Source organism: Cetorhinus maximus, chromosome 3, assembly GCF_964194155.1.
Source record: "Cetorhinus maximus chromosome 3, sCetMax3.hap1.1, whole genome shotgun sequence".
NCBI lineage: Eukaryota > Metazoa > Chordata > Chondrichthyes > Lamniformes > Cetorhinidae > Cetorhinus > Cetorhinus maximus.
The window spans coordinates 104,717,516-104,740,960 of NC_135881.1; the positions used below are offsets into that span (position 1 = coordinate 104,717,516).

The 23,445-nt window shown below is 43.5% G+C and overlaps 1 protein-coding gene across 7 annotated transcripts in view; it reads right to left on the reverse strand.

The window, feature by feature from the left end:
- The window catches only part of ica1 (islet cell autoantigen 1), a 223,194-nt gene that overhangs the window by 92,660 nt on the left and 107,089 nt on the right, over positions 1–23,445 (reverse strand). The window lies entirely within an intron of this gene.

Here is a 23,445-nt window from a genome sequence, read left to right on the forward strand (position 1 = left end):
CCAGGCTTTTTTCCTGATTCGCAGTTCTGATATCCTTGTAAATCTTTTTTGCTTTCTCTCTAGTACCTCTCTATTCTTTTCATAAAATGGCAACCAGAACATGGTCTGACAAAAGTTCAATAAAGGTTTAGGGTAGCTTCTCTGCTTTTCAATTTTATCTCTTTAGAAATAACATTAGTGCTTGGTTTTGCAATGCTTTTTTCAGTTATTTTTGTATTTGTGCTCCCAGATCTTTTTGCTCCTCTGCTCATTTAGATTCTTATTTAATAAGTAATATGTGACTTCCTGATTTTTGTTACCAAAATATTATACATTATGTTTATCTATGTTTAAATTAATCTTCGAAGTATATGCCCATTCTGCAGCCATAAGACATAGAAGCAGAAGTAGGCCATTCGGCCCATCAAGTCTGCTCTGCCATTCAATGAGATCATGGCTGATGTGATAATCCTCAACTCCGCTTTCCTGCCTTTTCCCCATAACTCTTGATTCCCTTAATGATTAAAAATCTGCCTAACTCAGCCTTGAATATACTTAACGACTCAGCCTCCACAGCCCTCTGAGGTAAAGAATTCCACAGAGAGACTACTCTCTGAGAGAAGTACTCTCCTCATCTCTGTTTTAAATGGGCAACCCCTTACTCTGAGATTATACCCTCTGGCCCTAGACTCTCCCACAAGGGGAAATAGCCTCTCAACATTTGTCAAGCCCCCTAAGAATCTTAAATGTTTCAATAAGGCCACCTCTCATTTTTCTAAACTCCAATGAGGTCATGCCCAACCTACTCAACCTCTCCCCATAAGAAAATCCCTCCATCCCCGGGATCAACCTAGTGAACGTTCTCTGTACTGCCTCCAATACCAGTATATCTTTCCTTAGATAAGGGGACCTAAACTGTTCACAGTATTCTAGGTGTGGTCTAACTAGTGCCATATATAGTTTTAGCAAGACTTTCTTATTTTTATACACCATTCCCTTTGAAATAAAGGCCAACATTCCATTTGCCTTACCTATTACCTGCTGAACTTGTATGCTAGCTTTTTGTGATTCATGCACGAGGTCTCCCAAATCCCTCTGTGCTGCAGTTTTCTTCAGTCTTTCTTCATTTAAGTAATATTCAGCTCCTCTATTCTTCCTGCCAAAGTGCATAACCTCACATTTTCCCTCATTATATTCCATCTGCCATGTTTTTGCCCACTCACTTAACCAGTCTATGTCCCTCTGTAGACTCTATATGTCATCCTTACCACTTGCCTTCCCACCTATTTTTATGTCATCCGCAAACTTGGCGATAGTACATTCATTTCCCTCAGCCAAGTCATTAATATATGTTGTAAAAAATTGTGGCCCCAGCACTGACCCCTGTGGCACTCCACTAGTTACAGGTTGCCATCCTGAAAAATGCCCCCCCTCCCCCATATCCCAACTCTCTGTCTTCTATTAGTTATCCAGTCCTCTATCCATGCTAATATACTAACCCCAACACCATGGGCTCTTATCTTATTAAGTAGCCTTATGTGTGGTACCTTATCTAACGCCGTTTGGAAATCCAAATATATTACATCTACTAGCTTCCCTTTATCTATCCTGTTTGTTATCTCCTAGAAGAATTCTAATAAATTTGTCAGGCATGATTTCTCCTTCATGAAGCCATGCTGACTCTGCTTGATTATATTATGCATTTCTAAATGCTCTGCTATTACATCCTTCATAATAAACTCTAACATTTTCCCAATGACAGATGTCAAGCTAACTGGCCTGTAGTTACCTGTTTTTTGTCTCCCTCCCTTTTTAACCAATACCTGTTTAACCCAAACCATTCATTGCATTAAGCTCATGCTGCCTGCTGTTTTAAATGAATACTGTGAACAGCCAGCATTACTTGCATTGCTCATTGGCTGCACACATTAGTAGTGGGCCTGGCATTGCCATTGGCTAACGCTACTTGAAGGCAGTCTGCACTTCTTTAAAGGGGAATTACATTATTGTTGCAAGAAGTGGTGGGAGTCCTTGACATGAATCTGTGCTGTGCATGAATGGAAAACACGGCAGAGAGTGTGACCAAGGTTTTCTGACAATATAAATAAGGTCTTGGTGCAAGACATGGAAAGGAAAGATATGCTGTATCTGCAGGGGTGGGGGTTGGAGAAGAAATCGCAGCAGAGGTCAATACCAACAGCTTTGAACACAGATGCAGTGTGGGAAGAGGTTTAACAATCTGACATGATCTGTCAAAGTGAGTTCAACCATCAAATGGCAATCCTGACCAACTATGCGAGTAGCCTCATTCACTGCTCAGTTCAGTACACCTGCCAACAATCTCTATTAATCAGTATTCAACCCTAAACTTCATCCTCACACACCTGTACCATTCCAAACCTTGCACCCTCCACTGATTTCTCACACATGCTTGCAACTATTCAGTTGTCATATCACCCCACCATATTACAGGACACTCATTGACATATTTCCCTCTTTCTTGTGGGAGAACATGGCATATAACAGGAGGCAGCAGGAAAGAACTGGAGGAAAAGCACATCTGTGTGTTTTAATCCCCATGCAGCAGAGAGTGCTAGCTATCATGGGAATGGGCATCAGTTACACCATGCTCACTGGTAGGGCTTGAGGGATTGATTGCTGAAAATACCTGCATGCCTAATGCTCCTTTCTCATCTCATTTCTCCTTCATCCCTCAATCTCTTTGACTCACAAGCTGCAGATAGCATAAGCCCACACTTCTTACTTTCTCCTCTTCCCTAACCGCAACTCAATCCTTGTCCTTTTTTAAATTCACATACCAAAGAACTGCAGAATTCTCAGTCATACAGTGAAGGTGAAGAGACATGGTCACTCAATCTCGCACTCACAGCCACCAAAGGTTAATCTTGTGCATATTTTAGAGGATGGATAAAGGAGGGATTTGCAAGAGGTGAGGCACCAGGCACAAGTGCACAGGAGCCATGGCAAGGGGAAAGAAAGCTCAGGTGCCAGCTCACAGGCAGTAGACGGATCAGAAGAGGACTTGATGGGCCAGGTTACAGAAGAAGCTGATGGATGTAAAGCCTGTGTTCAACGTCAAGAACCAAGAAGGAGCTCAGCAAAAACTTGGCACAGGGGTTTACATTGACCTTGGATTCCAACCTTTCTAACATGGAACAGATTGTCACCTTCATCAGCACACCTGTGGAATCCACCATGATGTAGTGTCTGATGAACGATACCATAGCTTCCACTGCAGCATGAACAGCTTCTATTAATGGTCTGAATGACGCAGTAGAATCTCAAATTGCTGTTACCATGGCTCTGTATACCACGGCTCTGTATACCACTGTTCAAAGGGCTTTCAGAGTGTCACAGCAGTCCATAAATCTATTCCCCAGCAGATCAGTAGGATTGCTGAGACACTGTCCTGGGAGAATGGTTGTAGCTCCATGAACACAAATCTGCTGTCCTCTCTCAGGATGACATTTGTGTGTTCTCCCCTGCCACTCCACCAGCATCCTTGCTGTTGTTGGTCAGCCATCTAGCCCAGATTGCTGCAGCCCAACCCTGGTGCAGTCTGAAGCTGGGACCTCTAGGCCCAGAGCTGCTTGAGGCTGTCCTTCAAGGTTATCCACAGTCTCCTCGATGGAAAGTGAGCAGCCTCCACCACCCATGCTGTAGCCACTGGATAAGCAACTTGTAGGAACAATTGCATAGGCAAAGGCAGGTGGAAGATGGGCTTTAAAGGAATGCACAAAAGTGATTAGTTTAATTTTGTATGATTATGCAATAAGTGAATTGATAATATTGGATTGGGATGTGTTTTTTCTGGTGGTTTTATTTTTATGCTGTCAGAGAAAAGACGACGTGACATCAGGGATAGAGGCAAAGTGTTGTTGGTGTGTGGTGGGATGTATTGCATTGAGGTTACTGGTATTGCTCATGAATAATCTGATCAGGCAGAGAAGAAAGGGACTGTGTGTTGTAGTCTCCATTCCTCTTCTTATTCCTCCACTTCCGGTTAAAATTCATCCTCTTCTTTCTGATGTTCCAGCTCCTCTGCCTCTAGTCTGATAGATGGTGGAAAGGGTTGTTCCCTCATAATGGGTAGATTGCGCAGCATGCAGCTTACTACCACAAATCTCGATATCCACCCAGCTGATTCCTCCTCATTTGTCCAGGCAGTGAGAGCCTTGCTTAAGCACATCAGTGGTGTGCTCTATACTGTTCCTTGTGGTAGCATGTCTCTCACTGTAGGTCTGCTCTTTACATATGCATGGACTCTGGAGTCATGAGCCATGTCATGAGGGGATAAAACTAACCCAAAAGCAAAATATTGCGAATGCTGAAAACCTGAAAAAAACCCAAAAAAAAAAATTCACGAAAAATTCAACAGGCCAGGCAGCACCTGTGAAGAGAAACAGAATTAATGTTTCAGGTTGGTGGCTTTTCATCAGAACAGAAGGTTGATGGAAATTTATGAGCTTTTAAGCCAGCAGAAAGGGAGAGGGGGCTGAAAGAACAAAAGGGAAGGTTTGTGATAGGGTGGAAAAATCAACTAACATAAGCTTTCATGATGCAAAAGCCAATGAGAGTGGTAATGGATATAGAAAAGAGACAAAGGTTGTGTCCAAATGAGGCGTGAATGGCTAGATATCACCCCTCCGAATACAATGAGGGATAATGAAACAAGCCAGCAAAAAAACAAAAACACACAACAAGATAGGGGCAGTGATTATGATCTAATGTTGTTGAACTTAATGTTGATTTAACGATGGCTCTAAAGTGCTGAGGCAAAAGATGAAGTGCAGTTCCTCAAGCTTGTGTTAAGCTTCATGGGAACACTGTAGCAGGGTATGGGCAGAAAGGTCAGAGTGAAAGCAAGGTGGAAAATTCAAATGACAAGCGACAGAAAGCTCAGGGCCATGTTTTTGGACTGAATGGAGATGTTCTGCAAAGAAAAAAAAATTCTACATTTGGTCTCCCCAGTCTAGAGGAGACCACATTGTGAGCAGCACAGTATACCAAATTGAAAGAAGTACAAGTAAGGGTACTTGGAAAGTTTGTTTGTGGCCGTGGTTGGTGAGAATGGATGAAGTGAAAGGACAGGTGTTGCATCTCCTGTACTTGCATGGAAAGGTGCTGTAGGGAAGGGGTGACTGAGGATATGAGGGGAAAACCCTTATTGCCCAGTCACCACTTTGACTTGGTTCAAACATGGATGGAACAGAGGACCATTACGAAATGAAGGAATCGTGACTCCTGCCAGGATAATGTGCAATCACCTGCATGGTGTGCTGCCTGTGCTCACACACCAGCTGCCCACTGAGGAAGTGAAATCCATTTTGGTTCATGACTGAGTTCACATGAGCTGCATATAAGGCAATGTACAGCACCAGATCTGCACCCTGCAGCATGGGGAAGCCTGCTATCCTGGCCCTTTTTTGTGGCTGCAGCTGTGGCTGCAATAGTTGGTAGCTTACAGTTATGGCTTATTTTGTGACCTTTGATCTGGAAGCAGTATAGTAAGGAAAATTTGTAATTTATTTAAAATGTCTGTGGAATCTGTATTTGTTTTTTTAAGAATGTTTGAAAAGGTCTTAAAAGAGTATGCAACATTTGCAAAGGGATCAACTGTAATTTTCTTGAATAATAAGAAATATTGGCCCATGCGACATGGTGACCCTTGACCTGAAAGCAGTAACAACAGGAAGGAAGATCAGAAGCTGTGTGGCTGGCAGATACAACGGAGTGCTACAGACACAAAGGTGAGCTGGAGGTAAAAGGCAATCAGCACACATGCATACGCAAAGAAGTGCATCAGCAGGGCACAGTTATCAAACTCATGGTTTGTTTAGGAGCAAGCTGAGCTCTCAAAGGTCATTTTTGTGTTTGACTGTATGAAGAAAACTCGAATTCCAGAGCTCTTGGGGAAGCAATCTATGACTGAGCTAAAAGGGACTAAATCCTAAAAGTAGTGTAAATAGCTCAGGCATGCAAAGGAGTTGACAGTTTGCATCAGAATACCAGATCGTGAACCGAGTATTGTCGGTTGGTCAGTTGAAATGGAAACCTTGAAAGCTGTGTCATTAGGACTGATGCGACCTGAGTGATAGAGGGTTCGTAGACGTATGCTTTATTGGTATTAATTGTATCCAGGGACCTTGGATGGAATACAGCTGCTGGTGAACACACCTTGAGGGCCAAATCGATCGAGTGGGGCAATGAGAAATCCAACGTACCAGAAGTTGAGTTGGAAACACTGAGATTGCACATTTGTGTGGGGTGTGATAATGGGTGCGATAATGGGTGCTGGTGGTTGTGTATGATATATCTTTATTGAATCAACTACTTAAAGTAAAATTAACCTTTTAATTTGAAGTATCATTTCCCTGTTAATTCATGTTTAATTTACATTGGTTCTGATTGTGTTAAAGTAAAAGTTATAAAAAATGAAGCCTTGTTGGTAATTTCTTCAGTCAGGGGTCATTTAGTAAAATTTAGTTATTTTGGTTTATGGTTTCCCCCAAGAGGATCGTAACAACTTGTTTTGTGAAGACCTCTCAAACATTGGTCCTCATTGAAGATGAGATGTGGCCTTCTGCTGAGTGCCATTCTTCTTCTCCTCCTTCCTTATCTAGCAGCTTGCTTTGCTCTCTGTGGACACTCCTCATTCTCCCAGTCACATTTAATTCCCAGAGGAAGGCCTAACAAGCCACCATATCTGGAACCAACTTGTTTCAGCAGAGGATTTTAAATAACCTAAAAATCACTCAATACCTGCCAGACGACTCCCTGTAGAGTGTTCAAGCATTAGTCAAGCATATGAAAGCTCCAAAAGCACATACAATTGCACCAGCAGCTAGAAGAAATAATCAAACAATTAACTCGTATGTGAATCATGGTCCCTTTAAACAGCACTGGTGGATACTCCTTCAATCCGTTTAACATTGTGTTTGTACAAGTTCACTCCAGCTGTGAAAGGCACTCTATTGACAGACAAAGTGGAACCAGGGCCACACCATCAGAGGGAGGAGTTTGGGTTCGGCCACACCATCAAGGAAGGAGGTTGAGAAGAGCCTTCTGGGAGTAAACTAAATGTAGAGGTGTGGCAGTAGGCACCAGTTTACCTTACCTTGCACTCCAGCAGCCTCCAGCCAGGTCTGAAGTGAAGAAAGCACCCAACAACGCCCAACAGAAACAGAACAGTCTTGGAGGTAAACAAGAAAGGAAGAACTAGAGAATCTGGTGCGTCCTAATTAGCCATTGATTGCAGTTGTTCAGAAGAACAGTAATCATCGGCCAAGTAGCCTGTTGATCAGGATAGTCTACGCACCAGATTGGCTGCTTTGGACGCTGACCATCCGGATTGATAGGCTACTCTGCTAAAGAGCCGGATTGATAGGCTACTCTGCTAATAAGCCTGGGCCCCACGAGAGCACAGGCAGGTTATTTAGCACTGTCTATACCCCCCCTCTCCTGGGCTCTGTCCCCAAAGGAGGCAACGCAAGGCTCCTGCCTGTTCTCCTGCTGGTGAGTGAAACCCTCATTGCAGACGTTGAATTCTAGCCCTCATTTTTGATCTAGTTGTGGCTGCAAAGCGCCTAAGAAACTGGTGCTACACAGTAAAATTTAGCTCTCTTTCTGTCCAGTTTCTGGTTTGTTATTATTAAGGCTGTAGAAAGGGTGCAGAAATAGTTCCCAACTATGATACCAGGAATGAGAGACTTTAGTTATAAAGGGAGACAAAAGAAATTACTGTGACAGGCGAATGAATGATGCCTGCTGTTAATTAGACTTGCCCTTGCCCATTTAATGTCCAGAGTGCTTCCAAGCTGGATCGTGACAGTTGTTGAAACACTCCTTCGCAAAAGACGATTCAGAGTCCATCTTGGGCAAGGGAGAAGTGCATGGAGAAGAGAGGCCGGCAGATTACCACAGGGCTCAATGCTAGCCTCAACCCTATTCAACATACATACAAACACCTACCACCAATCATGTCCCGCAAGTTCATCTATGCTGATGACATCTATTGTGTCAGCCAAGCTCCATCCTTCTGCACTTTGGACCAGATCCTTAATGAAGGCATTACAAAGTTGATGGAATACTGCAGCACATGGTGTCTCATGCCGAATCCCTCCAAAACCATATGCCATGTATTTCGCAATGCCAAAAAAGAACTGCATTTCTACATGGATGGCTAGAGACCAAAGCATTATCCCAACATACATTAGGAGTGACTCTAGATAGGACTCTGTCCTCCTGGGATCATCTGAAGAAAACAGCAGCAAAGGTCAAAACCAGAAACAATCGACTAACCAAAGTTTCTGTATCTATGTGGGGCACTGCTGCTACAACACCTCAGACCTCAGCACTTGCTCTATTATACTTCGCAGCAGAATACTGTGCACCTGTCTGGCAAAGGTCATCATACAAATATCTTGTGGACATTCAATTGAATGTAATGATGCGCGTCATAACTGGAACCCTCCACTCAACACCCCTCCTCTGGTTTCCTGCTTTCATAAACATCACTTCCCCACGTACCTGTCGGCTTACGAAAACCCACAAGCTGGTGGAAACCATCCGTGCTGCACATCACTGACCACTCTATGATCACCTTTTCAACCCATCCATTGCCCACCTTCCACCTCGGTGCCCCATATGGAGAAGCTTCCTGAGCAAGATGTACAAGCAGACATTCTTTGGATAAAGTCACCATATTCCTTGTGATAAACCCCACCTGTCGAATGACGGGCTTTGAGCTACCACACAAGAGTGATCCTTGCTAAACAGGTTCAGGACAGGCCAAATCCCCTGTGCAGCCAACTTCCACCTCTGGCACCTCAGTACAAACCCCTCATACATTTGTGGAGACAAAAACAATGCTGCACATTATCAAGGAGTAACAGACTAAGTGGCAGACTAATCACCTGAAACTGAGCAAATGAGGAGGCTATTGCTTGGCTTCAGGGGTTTGCATTCACTAAGTGATACATTTAATCTCCAATGATATTTTGCCTTGCAAGTTGCTGGATGTGCGAGATGGAATGATGCGGCACCCTCAACTTGCATTTGAGAATAATCAGGGCAAGAAAGGGAAGTGTTGTTAGAATGCTAAATTCAATGACAAGTCTGATACAAAAAGACAAACAGAAGGAAAGAAAGATTTCATTGAGAGAGAATAAAAAGACAAAGAAAAAAGGTTTAAAGAAACTCAAACAACAATTAAACCTTGAAGGAATGAGAATCCACATTTGTAATAGTTAATTTTCACATCAGAGAAGTTGATTGGCAGAAAATGGTATTCAGAATTAAACTGATTTGACTTAGAAGTAATTTATTATACGTAAACTATAAGTCATTATTATACCTTCATATTAAATAGCTGTTCAGTATGCCTTGATAATGTCATGCTCTATTATTAGTGAACTATTGTTAAAATCAAAGGCAAAAGAAACAAAGGAGAAAACAGAAAGCACCAAAATAACATTAAGTATTTCTATTGCTGTTTTTCAACTTTCCAGTTATGGGAGGACTTGCACTAAAGATACAATTAAAATGTTATTACATCCATATATTATTTCCAAGCTGGAACACAGAGATAAGCGCTACAGCAAGCTTCAAAATTATGTTTCCAGCCTTAGGCAACTAAGACCATGCCATGTTTAAATAGCCATTTCAATGGGCATTTTGGCACTTTATATTCACATGGAAATGAAATGCAAACTCATGAATGCTACAACATCTTTAGTGCTAAAGGATTCTGAATCATAGGACTGATATAACTAAATTATTTTTAAAAAATGAATGGATCCCTATCACATGCACACATTCAACTGAGATGTTCAAAAATTCTAAGCAAAATTTTAGCAAACAACAGATAGTAAATTATAAAATTTCTTCTGTAAATACCAGCAATACAATACTGTTGGTGGCAGCTTTCTATCTCGTAACACTGTGGTTTGCGCCGTGGTGGTCAACACTGTGTTAAGCATCACCTTGTGTGGCTCAGGAGCCCCACTTGGCATGACAGTCTCTGCTGATTTACTGCAGTCGAAAGGAATGCAAAGCACTACGTTTGGCACTGGCTTGGTCCCAGGGGTTGCCAGAAAGATGACATATTTAGACATCAGTCCGCCTTTGGTCTCCACTCCAAATTTTTTGTCCAGGTTTACTCCCTTAGCTTTCAACTCTCCTGAGGCATTCTGGAGCTATTTCCCCATAGCTGAGAATTTAGTTCATGAGTGCTAGGGGGTGTCCACATGCCATTGGGCCTGCACATTGCAAGTCTGGGGCTAAACCTCCTCCAGGTTCCTCTGAAGCTTTACTCTGGAGCTGCGAAGGACCCAGTTCCTATGTATCACCATAAGGGGGCACAACTGAGGACATCCCAATGGAGAGACTGTGTACTGACAGAGAGACTTAACACATTTGGGTCTCTTTTTCACATTGTTGCTGGTAAGTGGTGTGGGACGAAAATGAGAAGCAACATGCTAACTCTCTTCATCCACGCACTAGACATATCTCATCGACCTTTTAAGCACACAATAACTGTTGGGAAAAACTCAAATATAAATTAATCAACCCTATGCTGGGAAAAGCTAATTGTAAAATAATTTTCAGTTGTAGGATCTCTTGTTTTGACAAATTTCTCTCCCTTAAAACATTAACAATTGTAATCTTAAGCAGCACTTTTGCTCAATATACGTGTTTGATTCTTAAACCGAGTAACTTGTATCCATGATTCCTCAAGCAACTTCTAACAGTTGAATCAATCTATACAAAATTGTACCGGAGATTCACCTTTTCTCCTGGGAGCCTGTACATACCAAGTTATATCTGCTGTAGCCTCTTGCATTAGATTAAGAATGGCAATTGGATAAGAACAGTTAAATCCCGAAAGTATCAACAATCAATAATTCAACAACGTAGCCTTAATTTAAGCTAGCAGATAACTGAAATGCTGCATATGTTCCCTACTGGAATTGAAACTTTACCAAAACACTAATAATAAATAATTATCTTATTTGATTGTAGCCTAAAATGTTTAAAAAAATATATAAATACTTATGATCACAAAATCCTCCTTTACAGTTTTATCCACAGGTTATTTATATCATAAATATTTACATTTTAATATAAAGAGGTATGCCGTGATATTATTTATGAGTTAGGGGGTATGCTATTTTATAATAACAGGAGTGTCACTCCAAACATCCCACACGTACTATGATAGTTATCCCTTGTGGCATTGCTGATATACAAAAACACAAGATAGGTGTCTCATTTGTAACTGCTTCTATGTTTCTTTATCACTGTGTAATTATTTTAGTGTAATAGTCTCCCATCTCTAGTTTCTCCCCTTTCTCTCTGCTCTATGTGGTTATCACATTTTATTTTCACAATGGAGTCTATTTCACTGTCTGACTCCTTCACTCATTGCTGCTGTCTGATTCTTTTCATCTCTCCTCTCTTCCATTTCCTCTCTCTTTTCTATGAGCCGGATTTTCCCGAGGGTGGGAAACAGAAGTCAACACTGTTTCCGCGTCTCGGAGGAAACGGTCACTCACTGGGATTTTCACCAGGGCACCCATTAATTGGCATGGAGACAGGTTTCCTGACCAATTAAGGATGGTTGGCACGCTTTTGAAGTTGGAGGGCCAAACAGAGGCCTTCCAGCTTGAGAGGAGCAGTAGGCTGCAATAGAGGGTAAGTAAGGGAGAGAGTGCTTTAACATGGAAGCACTCTGTCAGCAACATATTTAACATGTTAATGAAAAAAATGCTGTCTGCAGCCAGGCCACCACAGTTGTTAGAGAGTGGGGCTGGGAAATGGAGTGCCTCTAGAGAGTGGCATAAATGATGTGATGTCTGATGTGACAGAGGAAGTGCAATAAGGGAGTATGATTGGACTGGAGCGTGACTTTGAAAAAGAGAGTTGTGAGTTGGGAGAGAAAGAGAATCTTAGGTCAGGATTTTATGGCCCCAACATGGCGTGCCTCCCCCCTGGCGGATGTGGCGAGCCATTTAAATCTCTATTCAGTTTGGCGGGACCATAATATCCCGCCTGGTGGGAGGGGCTGTAAAATCCTGGCTTTAATCTCTTTCTAACAATCTAAATTTTGCTTATGTTTAACATCTAACTGAAATTTACTGTTTAAAATTCTAAATTCAGCCAGGTTTAAGCAGGGATATAAAAGCTCTCTACTAGAGAGCAGTTGAAGTTAGTTAGTTAAGGAAACTAGTTTAAACTGTTTTTTCTGTATCTTGGGCTGTGCTAACTCTTTGGTTTCAGAACATATAAATACAGGCTTCTTAGTGCGGCTTAGCACTGCAATGTGACTTTAAACAGGATTGTTGGGAGTTGTGTGAGTGAGGGAATTAGGTGAAGAGGGGAAGGAGGTACTCCTTCGTCTTTCTAATTTTTTCAGAAAATTGGTTCTTACTCTAATAATTGGTAGAAATTGGTTCTTACTCTAATTCAGGGGAAGAAGCTAGCTGTTTGGTGAGTATCTCGTGAGTGTCTGGTAAGTGATTAAGATCTATTCTATTCCTAAGGTTTAAAATACTACACTAACTGGTGGTAAAGTTAATAAAGTGTATAAAAAAGGAAAATAATTAATTGAATAAAATAATTAAGTAGTTAATTAAAACACAGTAAGGATGGCAGGACAGTTGATGTGTCAAAGCTGCAGCGTGTGGGAGCTCCCAGATGCCTTAGTGCAGATGTGTTTGCCCTAGATCACAAAGTGTTTGCGGCTGAAGGAGCTTCAGCTCAGAGTCATTGAGCTGGATGCCGAGCTGCAGACACTGCGATGAATCAGGGAGGGGGAAAATTACCTGGACACTTTGTATCAGGAGGCAGACCCACTCTTTAGGACAGGGTCTTCTGATTTGGTCAGTGATCAGGGACTGGTGGGTGTGAGTGTGGCAGGTAAGAGCAGGAGTGCAGGAGCCTCATCCTTTGCAATTGTTCGACAGGTTTGAGGTTCTTTCAGCTTGTTTTGATGAGACTGGGGGCTGCAGGGTGGATGAGCTGACTCGCATGGCACCGTGGTACAGGAAGCCAATATAGTGAGGGGGATTGACACTGTTCTCTGCAGCAAAGAGCTAGAGTCCAGAAGGCTGAGTTGCCAGCAAAGCGCCAGGGTTCCGGACATCTGTTCAGGGTTGGAGAGGAACTTGGAGAGGGAGGGGAAGGATCCAGTCGTCATGGTCCATGTAGGTACCAATGACGTGGGCAGGATAAGGAAAAAGGTTCTGCATTGTCAGTATGAGGAGCTAGGCACCAAATTAAGAAGCAAAACCGCAAAGGTAATAATCTCTGGATTATTACCTGAGTCACATGGCATAGGGCAAATAAGATTACAGAAATGAATGTGTGGCTCAAAGACTGGTGTGGAAGAAGTGGGTTCTGGTTTGTGGAGCACTGACACCAGTTCTGGGCAAAGTGGGGACTGTACCGTTGGGACAAGCTATGCCAGAACCATGCTGCGACCAGTGTTCTATGAGCTGTATAACTAGGGAAGTGGAGAGGATTTTAAACTAAATAGTGGGGGCAAGGGATAAAATTTCAAAAGATGTACTCAGGAAACTGGCATAGTATATAAGAAAGGAAGGGAAACAAGCAGTAGTTTCATGGAACATATAGAGATTAAAGAGGAGGAGGTGCTTGCTGCCTTACAGCGAATAAAGGTAGATAAATCCCCCGAGCCTGACATGATATTCCCTTGGACATTGAGGGAGACTAGTGTAGAAATTGCAGGGGCCCTGGCAGAAATATTTAAAATGTCCTTAGCCATGGGTGAGGTGCCGGAGGATTGGAGGGTAGCTCATGTTGTTCCGTTGTTTAAAAAAGGCTCCAAAAGTAAACCAGGTAATTACAGGCCAGTGAGCCTGACGTCAGTAGTAGGTAAATTATTGGAAGGTGTTCTGAGAGATCGGATATATAATTATTTGGACAGCCAAGGGCTGATTAAGGATAGTCAGCATGGCTTTGTGCGTGGTAGGTCGTGTTTAATGAACCTTGTATAGTTTTTCGAGGAGGTTACCAAGAAAGTAGATGAAGGAAAGGCTGTGGATGTTGTCTACATGGACTTTAGTAAGGCCTTTGACAAGGTCCCACATGGGAGGTTAGTTCAGAAGGTTCAGACACTTGGTATCCATGGAGAGGTTGTAAACTGGATTCGAAATTGGCTGTGTGGGAGAAGACAGAGCGTGGTAGTGGATGATTGCCTCTCAGACTGGAGGTCTGTGACTAGTGGTGTGCCTCAGGGATCTTTACTGGGACCATTGTTGTTTGTTGTCTATATCAATGATTTGGATGATAATGTGGTGAATTGGATCAGCAAGTTTGCTGATGACACTAAGATTGGAGGCATTGTGGACAGCGAGGAAGGCTTTCAAAGCTTGCAGAGAGATCTGGACCAACTGGAAAAATGGGCCAGAAAATGGCAGATGGAATTTAATGCAGAAAAGTGTGAGGTGTTACATTTTGGAAGGTCAAACCAAGGTAGGACATACACAGTAAATGGTAGGGCACTGAGGAGTGCGGAGGAACAAAGGGATCTGGGAGTTCAGATACATAATTCCCTGAAAGTGGCGTCACAGGTAGACAAGGTTGTAAAGAAAGCTTTTGGCATACTGGCCTTCATAAATCAAAGTATTGAGTATAGGAGTTGGGATGTTATGATGAGGTTGTATAAGACATTGGTGAGGCCAACTTTGGAGTATTGTGTGCAGTTCTGGTCGCCTAACTACAGGAAGGATATCAGTAAGATTGAGAGAGTGCAGAGAAGATTTACTAGGTTGTTGCCGGGTCTTAAGGAGTTGAGTTACAGCGAAAGATTAAACAGGTTAGGACTTTATTCCTTGGAGCGTAGAAGAATGAGGGGAGATTTGATAGAAGTTTAGAAAATTGTGAGGGGTATAGACAGAGTAGATGCGAGTAGGCTCTTTCCACTTAGATTAGGAGAAATAAACACGAGAGGACATGGCTTTAGGGTGAAAGGGGAAAGGTTTAGGGGGAACATTAGGGGGAACTTCTTCACTCAGAGAGTGGTGAGAGTGTGGAACGAGCTACCATCTGACGTGGTAAATGCGGGCTCACTCTTAAGTTTTAAGAATAAATTAGATAGATACATGAATGGGAGAGGTCTGGAGGGTTATGGACTAGGTGCAGGTCAATGGGACTAGTGCAATAATATTTCGGCACAGACTAGAAGGGCCGAATGGCCTGTTTTCTGTGCTGTAGTGTTCTATGGTTCTATGGTTCTAGGTGATAACTCAGAGTAGTGACAAGGCAAGAGAGAAAGGTGCTAATATGGGAAATGATAAACAGGCCGTGAAAGGAAGGGATAGAGAGTACAAATCTAATAGTAAATCAGCAGATAAGACTAGAGATTACAAAAATAACAAAAAGGACAAAACTGAAAACTCTATATCTGAATGCACGTAGCATTCGAAACAAAACAGATGAACTGATAGCACAAATAGAAATAAGTAAGTACGATCTGAAAGCCATTACAGAGACATGGCTGCAGGATGACATAGCTTGGGACCTGAATATTGAAGGGTACATGACATTTAGGAAGGACAGGAAACTAGGAAAATGTGGAGGGCTGGCTCTGTTAGTTGATGATATTAGTACAATAAAGCGGGATGGCCTAGATTCAGGAAACCAGGATGTGAAAGCGGTTTGGGTAGAAATGAGATATGATAAAGGCAAGAAGTCACCTGTGGGAGTGGTGTACAGGCCCCCTAACAGTAACCACATGGTAGGGCAGAGTATAAAGGAAGAGATAGTGGCAGCTTGTCAGAAAGGTAAGACAATAATCATGGGGGAATATAGACTGGAAAAATCAGATGGGCAAAGGTAGCCTAGATGAGAAGTTCATAGAATGTTCCCAGGATAGTTTCTCAGAACAGCATATTCTGCAGTCAACCAGAGAGCAGGCTATATTAGACCTGGTATTGTGCAATGGGATAGGATTAATTAATGACCTCATAGGTACCTCTAGGCAACAGCAATCATAATATGATTGAATTTTACATTCAGTTTGAGGGAGAGAAGAATGGATCCAAGACTATGTTTTTAAACTTAAGCAAGGACAATCATGAGGACATGTAAGCAGAGATAGCTAAAGTGAACTAGCAAATTAGGAATGAAGTGACAGACATTTAAGGGGATATTTGAGAATACACAGAATAGATACATTCCAATGAGAAAGAAAAATTCCAAGGGGATGACCTACCAGCTGTGGTTAACTAAGAAAGTTAAAGATAGTGTGAGGTAATCCATTTTTGTCGGAAGAATAAAAAGGCGACTTATTATTTAAATGGAGAGAAACTTCAGAATGCTTCAGTGCAGAGGGATCTGGGTGTCCTCGTGCATGAATCGCTGAAAGCTAGTATGTAGGTACAGCAGGTAATACGGAAGGCAAATGGAATTTTGGCATTTATTGCTAAAGGAATAGAGTATAAAAATAGGGAAGTGTTGTTGCAACTGTACAAGGCATTGGTGAGACCGCACCTGGAGTACCGTGCACAGTTTTGGTCCCCTTACTTGAGGATGTAGTTGCATTGGAGGCAGTTCAGAGGAGGTTCATTAGATTGATTCCAGAGATGCGGGGCTTGTCTTATGAGGAGAGATTGAGCAGCTTAGGCCTATACTCGCTAGAGTTTAGAAGGATGAGAGGAGATCTAATTGAGGTATATAAGATGCTAAAGGGGATAGACAAAGCAGACTTGGAGCGGATGTTTCCCCTTGTGGGGCATTCTAGAACGAGAGGCCATAGTTTTAGGCTAAGGGGTGGTAGATTTAAATCAGAGATGAGGAGGAATTACTTTTCTCAAAGTACTTTTCTCTATAGACACCGCCTTTCATTCCTGCAGGTGACCGAGAACCACCGTCACCAAAGACTGCGTGTGTTTATGGAACTGGTCAGTCACATTTGCCAGTATTTGGCGCCATGCGGAGGGCATCCACTGCCACTGGCTGTGAAAGTGACAGCGGCACTCAGCTTCTACACCAGTGGCTCCTATCAGGGCTCCACAGGTGACCTCTGTGGGATATCACGAGCCTCCAGCCACAAATGCATTCATGAGGTCACAGATGCCATCTTCGTGAGGGCACATAACTTTGTGCACTTCGCCCAGGACCAGGAGAGCCAGGATGCAAGAGCAATTGGATTTGCCCAGACCTCGGGTTTCCCACAGGTGCAGGGTGCCATTGACTGCACTCACATGGCGCACAGATATTCGTCACAATACATGGTCATCTGTGTCAACCGCGTGAACCGCAAGGGATTCCATTCGCTGAATGTGCAGCTGGTTGTGATCATCACAAATGCATCCTGCAGGTCTACGCGCAGTTTCCAGGGATTGTGCATGATGCCAACGTTCTCAGTCGGTCACGGATTCCTGACGTCTTCCAGGGTCCAGAGAGGCTGCAGGGATGGCTCCTCGATGACAAGGGCTACCCGCAGAGGACGTGGCTGATGATACTCATGCAGAGGCCTCAGACTGCAGCAGAGTGAAGATATAATGAGGCTCATGCTGCAGCTCAGAACTTGGAGCAAACCACTGAAATGCTGAAAATGAGGTCACAGTGCCTGGACCGGTTTGGTGCAGCCCTGCAATATAGTCCACAGAGGATGTTACATATCGTCGTCACCTGCTGCACCTTTTACAACCTGGCGCTGTAAAGAGGAGAGGAGCTGGCTGAGGAGGAAATGGAGGAGCTAGAGGTCTCCTCCAATGAGGAGAATGTCGATGGAGATTGGGGTGAGGAAGTCCTCGAAGGCAATGATGAATGGCATGAGGCCCTTGCACTGGCCAGATGAGTCAGATACATTTGGGAGGCCCTAATAGCTGCTAGATTTGTGGAGGATGATGATGACATGCGGTTAGGATACACCATAAATCCTCACATTGCATTTATGAACGCTTGACTCCAGTCTGGCTTATGGCAGCGTACATACCCTCTGTGATAATGCTTCTGTCATGGAGACACAGTTGATGCCCTAATAGTCACTCGATTGCAGGAGGATGATGACGACATGCAGTGAGGACACTCCATAAATCTTCACATAGCATCTGAGAATGTCTGACTCCTGTCTGGCAGAGGGCAGCTCGCTTGTGCTCTGTGATCAGGGACATATCATAGAGAGGCAGCCATGAAACTTTAAAATCATCTGATCCTTTGTCGCCTTCAGCACCTGTCCCTTTCAGGAGCACAGCGTCACTGGTCACAGATGTTGAAGAGTTGGGGGCCAGCCCCACCTTAAAGGTGTTGAAAGCACACGGAGAGAATGACGGAACTCTGACACTTGCCCATGACATTCTGGCAGCAATGACAAATACCATTGAGGTGCAGGCATCACTAACATGTCCAAGGAGCATGAGGCCGAAGCATCACTTTGGTCTGAAGGCTGCACAAAGCACATGGAAGAGGCCCTGGACACCTGCTTTTATCTTGTGCAGAAAGGTTTCGCGTTTGAGTGACATGAGCACTGCTCATCAGAACAAGGAATCATAGGCAGGGAGACATTCTTGGGAGTTTATTGACAATAGTAAACAGGATGTATAAGTAATTAACACCTGTGCCCAGGCTGTGCAACTACATAACCTTAACCTTTCTAACCCTTCCTTGGTGCTCCCTGGACATCCACAGCAGATGTGGAGGCAGCCTGCTGACTGCTATGCCCTGTCTGTGATGCCTTTGATGGTCGCCCTCTGGGGGCCCCTGGCCTGCTTTCATGGACCTGCTTTGTGGCAGTGGTATCCTTCTCGAGCTGTGGAACTCGAGCTGCTGGGGTCACAGGAAGAGGAGATTCGGATTAGCTGGACAGTCCGGAGTCACATGGGTGGATGGCCCCAGGGAGTTCACCTGTTGATCCTCCTCCCTATGGGTGCCTGGGGGCCCCAGGCTGACTCCTCAAAGAGAAGGGGTAGCTGGAATGAGGTTGAGCTGCCCCCCACCCCTCTCATGTACACACTGTTGGAAGCCAACTATGGCATCGGCGATGGGGTTCTGCCCGTGCAGCAGTGCAAGAGCGACATCCTGGACCAAGGCCTCTATGGCAGCCGCCATTCTACCAGTGTTGACCTCGGTGCGTTGGCATGCCGGCGCTATCACCTCAGCCTGACAGCGGATGGACTCCTCCATCGTGCCTTGCAATCTGAGGAATGCAGCGGACATCCCTTCCTGATGTTCTCCATCTGGCCAGCTGGACGGCTCTGTTTTCAAAGTCCGTTACAACTTTGATTTCGGGCATTCCTCCAACGGTAGGTGACCCCTCCCTCTTGTTGTGTGCCAGCTAGTCCTGCATACTAGAGATGGAAAGAATACAAGCAGGACAACTGCCAGGCCAGATGATAAGTATGCCTGGCATGTGTGGGTGGTGAGTGGCCCCATGGACAGGATGAGGACAATGAAGGTATGTGTGAGAGAGTGAATGGTGATGTCCCTTGAACCGGCAATGATTGAGCGCCCTGTGGATGTGTGATGGATTTGTGAGTTGAGATTGATGAGAGAATGACCTAACCTGGCGGAATGGAGGAGATCATTCATCCTCTTGCGGCACTGGGTGACTGTCCTCTTTTGAAGGGCATTGGTGCTGACCACCGCAGTCAAGGCCTCCCAAGTTGGATTGGTGATGTTGCTGCCCATCCATGGCCAGAGCAGGGGTAGAGGACATCACGGCGAGCCTCCATTGCATCCAAAAGGCATTTGAGTCGCGTCATTGAACCTGGAGGTTGCAGTCTTTTTGCCTTTCAGGGCCATGTCTTCTTTGCAATAATCATGGGCTGGAAGCACTGAGAGGTGTGCACGTGGCTGCACTTTAAATATGGCGCCCAGCATCTTGAAGCAGTGAGATGAGGGTGTGGCAGGCAAATGAGAGCCCTCCTGCCATGGAAACTGTGTTTTTACTGGGAATGCATAATTAATATGGGCGGGTTTGGGACGATAGAGTGTGCTACTGCACTTAGTGCAAATCTGGGATGATTTCGCCCTTTGTCTTTCTAAACCTGTAAAGTGAGGGACAGAGGGTCCATTTTCCTGGAAATCTAGGAAATCACTACTTGCTTAACTTTGCTGATCACTTATTCAAATTTCTTATTTTAAGAATTTTATAACTGTTCTTGGAAGGAGCTGGTACATATTAACATTGAATGAAGTTTTAATATTCACAGCCACTGACAGATCCCTCCCTGTCCTGATTCCCAAGTCTGGTAGCTTCCTTATGTCCTCTTCACAGCTTACTTTCCTACCTTTCTTTGTGTCATCAGCAAATTTGGCAACCATCCCATCCATTCCATTATCCAAGTCATTTATATAAATTTTAAACAGCTGAGGTCCCAGCACTGATCCTTGTGGGACACCACTCATTACATCTTGCCAACCTGAAAAAGACACATTTATGCCTACTCTATGCTTCCTGTTAGCCAGCCAATCTTCTATCCATGCCAATATGTTACCCACTTTAACATGAACTTTTATTTTACGCAATAACCTCTGATGTGGCACTTTATCAAATGCCTTCTGGAAGTCTAAGTACAGTACATCCACCGCACAAGAACTCCAATAAGTTGGTTAAACATGATGTCCCTTTCACAAAACCATGTTGACTCTGCCTGATTACCTTTAACTTATCCAAGTGCCCTGCTATAACTTCTTTAATAATAGCTTCTAATGTTTTCCCTATGGCTGGTGTTAAACTAACTGGCCTGTAGTTTCCTGCTTTCCGTCTCCCTCTCTTTGAATAGTGGAGTTACATTTGCTATCTTCCAATCTAATGGGATCTTCCCTGAATCTAGGAGGTTTTGGAAAAATTAAAACCAACACATCTACTATCTCACTAGCCACTTCTTTTAAGACCCTAGGATGAAGTCTATCAGGACCTGTCAGCCCTCAGCTCCAACAATTTGCTCAGTACCACTTCTCTGGTGATTGTAATTTTCCTGAGTTCCTCCCTCCCGTCTATTTACTGATTTTATAGCTGCTTCTGGGATGTTACTCTATCGTGAAGACTGATGCAAAATACCTGTTCAATTCACCTGCCACCTCCTTATTTTCCATGATCAATTCTCCAGGCTTACTTTCCATAGGACCAATGCTCACTTTGGTAAATCGTTTCCTTTTAAAATGTTTATACAAACTCTTACTATCTGTTTTAAAATTTCTGGTTAGCTTTCTCTTGTACTCTAATTTTTCCCTCCTTATTAATCTTAAAGTTATCCTTTGCTGTTCCTTATATTCTGTCCAATCTTTTAACCTTCTACCTGTCTTTATACAATTATATGCTTGGGTTTTTAAAAGTTTTTTTTACAGGATATGGACTCCACTGGTTAGGCCAGCATTTTGTTACCCATCTGCAATTGCCCTTGAGAAGGGGTGGTGAGCTGCCTTCTTGAACCACTGTAGTCCATGTGGTGTGTAGGTATACCTATAGTGCTGTTAGGGAGTGAGTTCCAGGCTTCTGACCCAGTGACAGTGAAGGAACTGCGACGTAGTTCCAAGTCAGGATTGTGTGTGCGGCTTGGAGGGGAACTTGCAGTCAGTGGTGTTCCTATGCATTCTGCTGCCCTTGTGGTAGAGGTCATGGTTTTGGAAGGTGTTGTTGAAGGAACCTTGGTGAGTTGCTCCACTGTATCTTGTATATGGTGCATACTGCTGCCACTGTGTGTCAGTGATGGCGGGAGTGAATGTTCAAAGTGGTGGATGGGTGCCAATCAAGTGGCTGCTTTGTCCTGGATGTTGTCAAGCTTCTCAAGTACTGTTGGTGCTGCACTCATCCAGGCAAGTGGAGAGTATTTCATCACACTCTGGACTTGTGCCTTGTAGATGGTGGACACGCTTTGGGGAATCACGAGATGAGTTACTCACTGCAGAATTTCCCACCTCTGACCTGCTCTTGTATTATTTGGCTGGTCCAGTTCAATTTCATGTCAATGGTAACCCCCAGGATGTTGATAGTGGAGGAATCAGTGATGGTAATGGCATTGAATGTCAGGAGGTGGTGGTTAGGTTATCTCTTGTTGGAGATGGTCATTGCCTGGCACTCGTGTGGCATGAATGTTCCTTGCCATTTATCAGCCAAACTTGAATGTTGTCCAAGTCTTGCTGCATATGGACACATACTACTTCAGTATGAGAAGTCGCAAATGATGCTGAACATTGCGTAATCATCATCAAACAACCCCACTTCTGACCTAATGTTTGGATGGGTGGCTATTGATGAAGCAGCTATAGATGATTTGGCCTAGGACACTACCTTGAGGAATTCGTGCAGTAATGTCCTGGGACTGAGATGATTGATCTCCAACAACTGGGACCTGGAACTCCCTTCCTAACAGCACTGTGCTTGTACCTACACACATGGACTGCAGCGGTTCAAGAAGGTGGCTCACCGCCACGTTCTCAAGGGCTATTAGGGATGGGCAATAAATGCTGGCCTAGCCAGCGACGTCCACATCTCATTAAAGAAAAAAAACCATCTTCCTTTGCGCAAGGTATGACTTCAACTAGTGGAGAGTTTTCCCCTGATTCCAATTAACTTCAGTTTTATTATGGGTCACTGATGCCACACTCAGTCAAATGCTGCCTTGATGTCAAGGGCAGTCACTCTCACCTCACCTCTTGTGTTCAGCTCTTTTGCCAAGTAGGGTGGTGGGGATCAAAACATTCTTGAATCATTCAAAAGGTAGTTAGATGCTGTGATGAGCTTCGTAGTTTAATATGGAAAGATGAGATAGATAGTTACCTGTTCTCTCTTTAAAGAGAAGTAGGAATAGAAACATTTAAACTAACAATTGATCAATCTAACTAAATTTACTTTGACAGAGTTTTGATTGCAATTGGACACCATTACACTAAGTCAAGCAGACTGACGCAATTAATCTTGGCAGACAATGAATACTGTCAGAGATCTTGCATGAAAATAAGTCACTTATTTTAAAATTTTGTTCATTTAATGTCATCTGTTTATTTTTTTGAATATGTGTATTCTCTTTCTTGTAATAATGTTGTTCTCTGTCTTTTTTAAACTTTCTGGGAAGAAAGTGAAATCCACGAAAAGCATAATTTTCTCGGCATGATAAAAAAAATACCACAGTTAAGAGAAGATCGGGCCTTTTATCCATTCAAGATGAAGAGACACCATTGATTCCCTTATCATGACAAGGGCAGCCAGGAAAGAGATGATGACACAGGTCAACCCACTGTCAGCATCATGTGATATTTAGCAAGAAATTGTTGACAAATGTCTCCAGTGAATGGGATGTTATCCCTCTCCAGGGACATGCCCAATATTATTATGAATGTGGCCCAATATTATAACGAAGTTATGGGCTGCCCCAGGTTTCAACTGAGTGGGTGGAATCTTCAATCTCAACTCAACTATGCCAATTAATTTTTGACCATCTATTTCTAAGTATCCAAACTGCATCAAGCATGATG